Genomic DNA, 7,070 nt, shown 5'->3' on the forward strand with positions numbered 1-7,070 from the left:
CTCTTCTCTCTTTCTCTCTCTCTTTCTCACTCTCTCTCTCTCTCTCTTTCTCCCATTTTTTTGTTTTAAGACGTTTTAAAAGGTTTGTTTGTTATGCAGGATACCAAACAGCTAGCTTTTCATCTGGATGGCTACAAAATGTTTTCATTCTGTTTAGTGTGTGGAACAAACGCATGTGCCTGGCTTAGTCTGCAGCCATCCTTCGCTCTCACGGTGGCAGCAGAGGTTTTCCAGGTGCTGCCTGAGAAAACCCAGCACAGTGACTTTTTTTTTTTTTGCATAAGCAATGGACATAATTCATTTTAATCAGAGCCAAATGTTTTCCTAGATACTTTGCATATGTGGATCAGAATCAGCTGAAAACTCAATAGCTTGCCCTCAAACGGGACAGAGGTTTGGTAACCATCTTGTCCCCGGAGAAAAACAGATTCTTCAGAGTTGTGACACGTCTCGTTAGACCAAAAATAAGAGTTATGGAAAGATGATGCTATGGACGTTCTGTCCTTTTTTTTCAGATGGCTTCAAGAGGCTCTTGGAGTCTCATCAGTGTTCAGAATAATGGAAAATAGGGTGAATTTGTCTTTCTTATGTAGAAATAAAAGTCAGTATGCAAGATGCAGGAGTGGAGGAGTGGCCTAGTGGTTAGAGTGGTGGACTTTGGTCCTGGGGAACTGAGGAACTGAGTTGGATTCCCACTTCAGGCACAGGCAGCTCCTTGTGACTCTGGGCAAGTCACTTAACCCTCCATTGCCCCATGTAAGCCGCATTGAGCCTGCCATGAGTGGGAAAGTGCGGGGTACAAATGTAACATAAATAAAATAGATACTATTGGAGATTCTACATGGAATGTTGCTACTATTGGAGATTCTACATGGAATGTTGCTATTCCACTAGCAACATTCCATGTAGAAGGCTGTGCAGGCTTCTGTTTCTGTTAGTCTGACGTCCTGCACGTATGTGCAGGACGTCAGACTCACAGAAGCAGAAGCCTGCGCTGGCCACATAGTAGCAACAGTGGAGGAGTTGTGGTTAGGGTGGTGGACTTTGGTCCTGAGGAACTGAGTTCGATTCCAACTTCAAGCACAGGCAGCTCCTTGTGACTCTGGGCAAGTCACTTAACCCTCCATTGCCCCATGTAAGCCGCATTGAGCCTGCCATGAATGGGAAAGCGCGGGGTACAAATGTAAAAAAAATATATATATCATGTTGGTATAGCTTTAAAAAGTTAAATTCCTCTCATCAGATCAATGCAGATGATATTAAGCTCTGCAACAGAGTGGGCATCCCAAGGGAGCAGACAGAATGAGACGTGATCTGAGAAAATGTGAGAAGTGGGTGATTTACTTGGCAGTTAAGATTCAATGGAAATGACACCAAGTTATGCATTTTGATATAGAAATTTGAGAGAGTAAGCACATGGCGGAGGGTGAGAAGCTGATGTTCATCAATCAGGAGAGAGACCTGGAGATGGTAATGTCCGATGAACTCAAGGCAATGAAACCGTGTGATAAAATGGCAGCCAGAGAAGGATACATAGCAGAGATCGGCAGAGAAATAAAAGAGTTGCTAATGCCAAGTTATTGGCAAGACCTTGCCTAGAATGCAAGGTCCTCCTTTGGAGGTCATACCTCTTAAAGGATTTACATAGGCTAGAGCAAGGCAACCAAAATGTTGTGTGGTCTCCACTAGAAGACATAAGAAAAACAACCTCAGGGACATAGATATGTACATCTTAGAAGTGAGATAGAGATGTGATAGAAGCATTAAAATATCTAAAAGATATTACTAATATGTGGAGGGGCATTGTCGATAAAATGACTAAGTCTGATTTTGGACATTTGGCTAGAAACGTCCAAAAATTGAGTGGCGAACATAGACTTTTCCAAGTTCCAAAATGGCTATCTTTGCGGTTTGAAAACTGCCTTTTTCCAAGACGTTTTGTGCTCAGTGTGTTTGTCTTTTGGGGCCGTTTTGGAAAATAAAACATCCAAGAGAAAAACACCCAAAAACCAGCTATTGGGATGTCCGGGGGCCATCGTTCATAGTAGACTGACCACATAGACATCCCAGCAGAGTAGTAGGGCAGCCTAGGGGGCACTACAGTGGACTTCATATAAAAGGTCCCAGGTACCAATCTCACCATAACCTTCTTATATTGTATGGTGAGCCCTTCAGGAGCAGAAAAATACCCACTGTATCTCAATGTACACCACTACAATAGCTCTCAAGGTGTCACATATATATATAGGGCTCACACATTCCACCACAAGTATACCAGTTAAAGTGGGATAGGGGCTTGGGTCCCCTTCTCTTCAGTCCACTGCACTGACCACTAGACTACTCCTGGGACCTGCCTACTGCTGTAATAAGAATGGCCATCATGTCTGAAGCTGTCATAGGGCCTGGTATGTACTGTTACTGTCACATCTTAGTGGGTTGGGAGGGGGTCAGTGACCACTGGGGGAGTAAGAGGGGGTCCTGCTTTAATTCCTCCAGTGTTTATTTGGTCATTTAGACCACCTTTTGGTCACTTAGGGGTCCTTTTACTAAGCTGCAGTAAAAAGTGGCCTGTGGTAGTATAGGCGTGTGTATTCGGTGCGTGTTGGGCCAGTTTTTACCGCATCTGGAAAGAAGAGCTTTTTTTAATGGACCGGGAAAAGGGCCTGCGGTAAAACTGAAACCAGTGCACGCCCAAAACTGACCTGAGCCCTTAACGCCACCCACTGATCTAGCGGTAAAGGACTCATGCACTACACACATGGTGACTGGTCAGTGCACACCAAGCGCCAATTACCTCCAGAAATGACACGTGTGGGAGGAAATAAACCATCCAGGCGGTATGGGCATGAGCCAAATCTGAAACTACCGCCAGGGGGAATGGTAACCTGGCGGTAGTCTCGTTCTTCTGCCACCTTATGAAATTTTTGGGATGTTTTGTTGTTTCGAAAATGAGTTCCATAATTAACAAAGCTTTCATAAAAGGAGAAAGTTGTTGAACTGCGGTTCATAATGTGAAGCTCCAAAAATACAGACTCATGAATAACATCAGGAAATATTGTTGTTTTTTTTTTTTTTTTGGGGGGGGGGGGGGGGGTTGGATTTGCAATAATGGTTAATCCTCTCACTGGGCCAGATGCGTAAAGGGATTTTTCCCATCGGCAAAGAATGGGGCAAAAATCTGAGGTGAATTATGACCAGAGCCGTTGGCCAGTGCGAGCAAAATGAAAACTGTTGATGCTCTGTTGTGCTGGCAGAAAGGAGAAACGAACACAACAGACCTTTCTCATTGTCTATAGAGATATTTATGCCATGCAGGGCTCAAAATGTTTGAAGCAGCATACACAAAATAATCCGAGATTTAATGCTTTCCACATGCTATAGCTCCTTTCAGCATTGGTATGTAGGGCAACCCAAGGCGTTAGTAGCTGCTCTCTTTTCTACAATATGCCTTTCAACTCTGCATAGCCTGTCAAGCAATAAGCAGTTTTTCACATTTTATTTTAAGAGTTGCTGATGAGAAGAAAGTCAGGTTGAATAATCCAAAATCTGTTCTTTTAAGGCGTCTCTGTTATGGTTATTTGAGGGTAACAGGCATTTGAGAGGGCTGTATTGTAATCGGAAAATATTTGTTTAAGAGTGATAATTTTATAAGAGAATTCACATATTCAAGTAGCAAAAGGTGCCTATTTAATAAAGGCAACATGGAGGAGGAAGGACAGGGTGTGTTTTCTCTGCAGGTGATGCGATCTGGCCTTTTGTTTCTTGATGGTTGTTTGAATATTGGTGATTGTTTAATGTGTTTTTAATGGTTTTGTGTTTTATTTGTACTCTGCCTAGAAAAGGCTTGTGCTTGTATTGTGCGGATATTAAGCAAGTTTAAATAAATACAGTTCTGTTCTGCCATTGTCTAGAAGTAGCCTGGTGACACCAATGATCAGCAGAATGAAGATAGGTGAACCACTGGGGCATTTAGGGAGGAAAACACACTAAGGGGTCCTTTTACTAAGCTGTGGTGAACACTAACGCAGCTTAAAAGGGCTTACTGTGGGGTGTGCTCATGTTCCACAGTAGGTTCCAAATATGCACGTGCTACTCATGCACTAAAAAATAAATATATATTTTTTGGCCAAGGGGCATGTCTGGGGCTAGTGCATTTATATTACCGTATACTAACTGATTTGCACGTGAGCCCTTACTGCCTACAAAATAGGTAACAGTAAGGGCTCATGTGCTAATTTTTGTTAAAGGCTGTATGTTAATGGGAGCATTAGAGCATGAAAAATGTGTGTAAGGGACTACCGAGGATAGCTTAAATCTTATGCAACTTCAAAATAATCCTCTTCAAATCAGTATACATCATGCATACTCATTTGAAGAGGATTAAATCACTGTGAATATCGACCTCATTGATTCTAAGTAAGGAGGGCTTCACTAATCTGCATCCTGTGCAGCAAGGACTGTCTTTTTCATGTATGGTGTACAGCGCTGCGTATGCCTTGTAGCGCTATAGAAGTGATAAGTAGTAGTAGTAGTAGTAGGTTCAGAAATCTGGTCTGCCACAGGTTTATCAAGAACACACAGTGTGGAAAAGGAACAAGCTGACCTGGTCTTGGTTCTATCCAATTCCATGCACCAAAACATAGAAATGCAAGGTCAGGCACTTGGGTTACAAGAATCCAAGGGAATGGTACAATATAGTGCTTGTGTGTATGGAAGAAGAACAAGACTTTGGAGTGATTGTGTCTGATGACCTTAAAGTGGCCAAGCAGGTAGAAAGGGCAACGGTCAAAGCCAGAAGGATGTTCGAGTGCATAAGGAGAGAGATGACCAGCAGGAAAAAAGAGGTGATAGTGCCCTTCTATAAGTCTCTGGTGAGGTCCCATTCAGAGTACTGCATGCAATTTTGGAGACTGCACCTACAGAAAGACATAAACAGGATGGAGTCGGTCCAGAGGGCAGCTACAAAATTGGTAAGCAGTCTCTGTCATAATCTAAGAAAATACTAGTTCACGGAAAGGGTGTTGGCCTCCCGGTGGAGGTGGTGGAGAGAAAGACTGTGTCAAGTGTGGGACAGGCACGTGGGACCCACAGGAAAAGCAGGAGAGTAGTTACTCAGGATGGGCAGACTGGATGTGCCAGTTGGCCCTTATCTGCCTCAATGTTCCTATAGTTCTAATTCCCCCAAGAAACAGGATCTACATCTCCACATGCCATCAGGGAACTGTAGAAGGGTCATCATGCCACACAGCGGGTAGGGAAGTTGCCTGAGGTTAGGGTGGTGGGCTGAGGAACCAGAGACACCAGGGTTCAAGTCCTGCATCTCCCGCTGAGGCTTCTTGTTACCTTGAGCAAATCACATTACGCTCTGTGATCTTAGGTATAAAATTAAACTAAACCTTCCCGGATAGGGTCCTACCAATTTATACCTGAATTTGTAAAGGTGGGGAAAAAACTAAATCTGAAATCCAAACGCAGAGAAAGAGGGGACTGGAAAATACATTGATGCTTGCTATTTTGCTGATTTGTCCGAAAAAGAAAACAGATGTGAAAGAGCAAATTCAGACAAGCTTTACTCATCTGAGAACGTCGGGGTTTTTCTGAGAGACCGGTAGTAGCAGCGGACACACTAGCGTCTGGCCAAAGTCTGGGAAATTGCTGACGCAAGAGAACCAACTCTTCCCGCGAGAGCTGGGACGTAACTGCACATGAGAACTGGAAGTGGGGCGGAGGCTGGAATTTCACGGGTGAAACCCGCACAGTCAGCTCTGGTGTCAAAGCATTCCAGAGTTCCCCATAATTCACAGTCAAGGATTTAAAAAAAAAAAAAAAAATCTGTGTGGCTGGAAAAGGCGGCTTTCAGCAAAGCAAAACAAAAAGAAGCAGCTGTCGACTTCTACCCTTTCAGTGCAATGAAAACAATAAATAGTTTCCACTTCGGGGAAACTATTTGACATCGGCTCATCTGAGCTCACCTGCTCAGTGTGAGTAAAATGTGAGCGGTGTAAACAGCTTTTCATTGAACAAAAAGATCGTGCAGATAAAAAAAATCTGTACTTTCCAGAACAGCAGGGATCCTGCTGAGAGGAGATCAGATCTCACTTCAGAGGAATTGAAAGTTTTTGGAATTCTTTGTATTCTCTTTGTTTTCTTCTCTCCCCCCCACCCCCCACCCCCTTTACCAGCTTATGTAAGGTTAAATTACTTGCAGGCAGCATTCCAAATACTAAGGGCTGATTTTATTTATTAATTAAAAAAACTGCAGAATAAATCAAGACTGATTTATAGCATTAAACTGGATTTCAAGTAAAAATAGTTTTGGACAAGCCAGATAATAGTTTGTTAATGGTTAGTTAACTGTTAGATATATTACACTTGAAAGAGTGATAGAGTGGGGCTGGTTTAATGGGCTAATACCATACTAGTCTTTTATTTATTCATATATTATGATTTATTTACCACCTTTTTAAAGAAACTCACCCAAAATAGTATAGAGCAAGAATAACATTTATAAATGATTTAGAGATGGGAGTAACTAGCGAGGTAATTAAATTTGCTGATGACACAAAGTTATTCAAAGTCGTTAACTCGCGACAGGATTGTGAAAAATTACAAAAAGACCTTATGAGACTGGGAGACTGGGTGGCTAAATGGCAGATGACGTTTAATGTGAGCAAGTGCAAGGTGATGCATGTGGGAAAAAAGAACCCGAATTATAGCCACGCCATGCAAGGTTCCACGTTAGGAGTTACGGACCAAGAAAGGGATCTGGGTGTCGTCGATAATACACAGAAACCTTCTGCTCAGTGTGCTGCTGCGGCTCGGAAAGCGAATAGAATGTTGGGTATTATTAGGAAAGGTATGGAAAACAGGTGTGAGGATGTAATAATGCCGTTATATCGCTCCATGGTGTGACCACATCTTGAGTATTGTGTTCAATTCTGGTCGCCGCTTCTCAAGAAAGATATAATGGAATTGGAAAAGGTGCAGCGAAGGGCGACTAAAATGATAGTGGGGATGGGATGACTTCCCTATGAAGAAAGACTAAGGAGGCTAGAGCTTTTCAGCTTGGA

The sequence above is a fragment of the Microcaecilia unicolor genome, chromosome 11, assembly GCF_901765095.1.
Source record: "Microcaecilia unicolor chromosome 11, aMicUni1.1, whole genome shotgun sequence".
Lineage (NCBI taxonomy): Eukaryota > Metazoa > Chordata > Amphibia > Gymnophiona > Siphonopidae > Microcaecilia > Microcaecilia unicolor.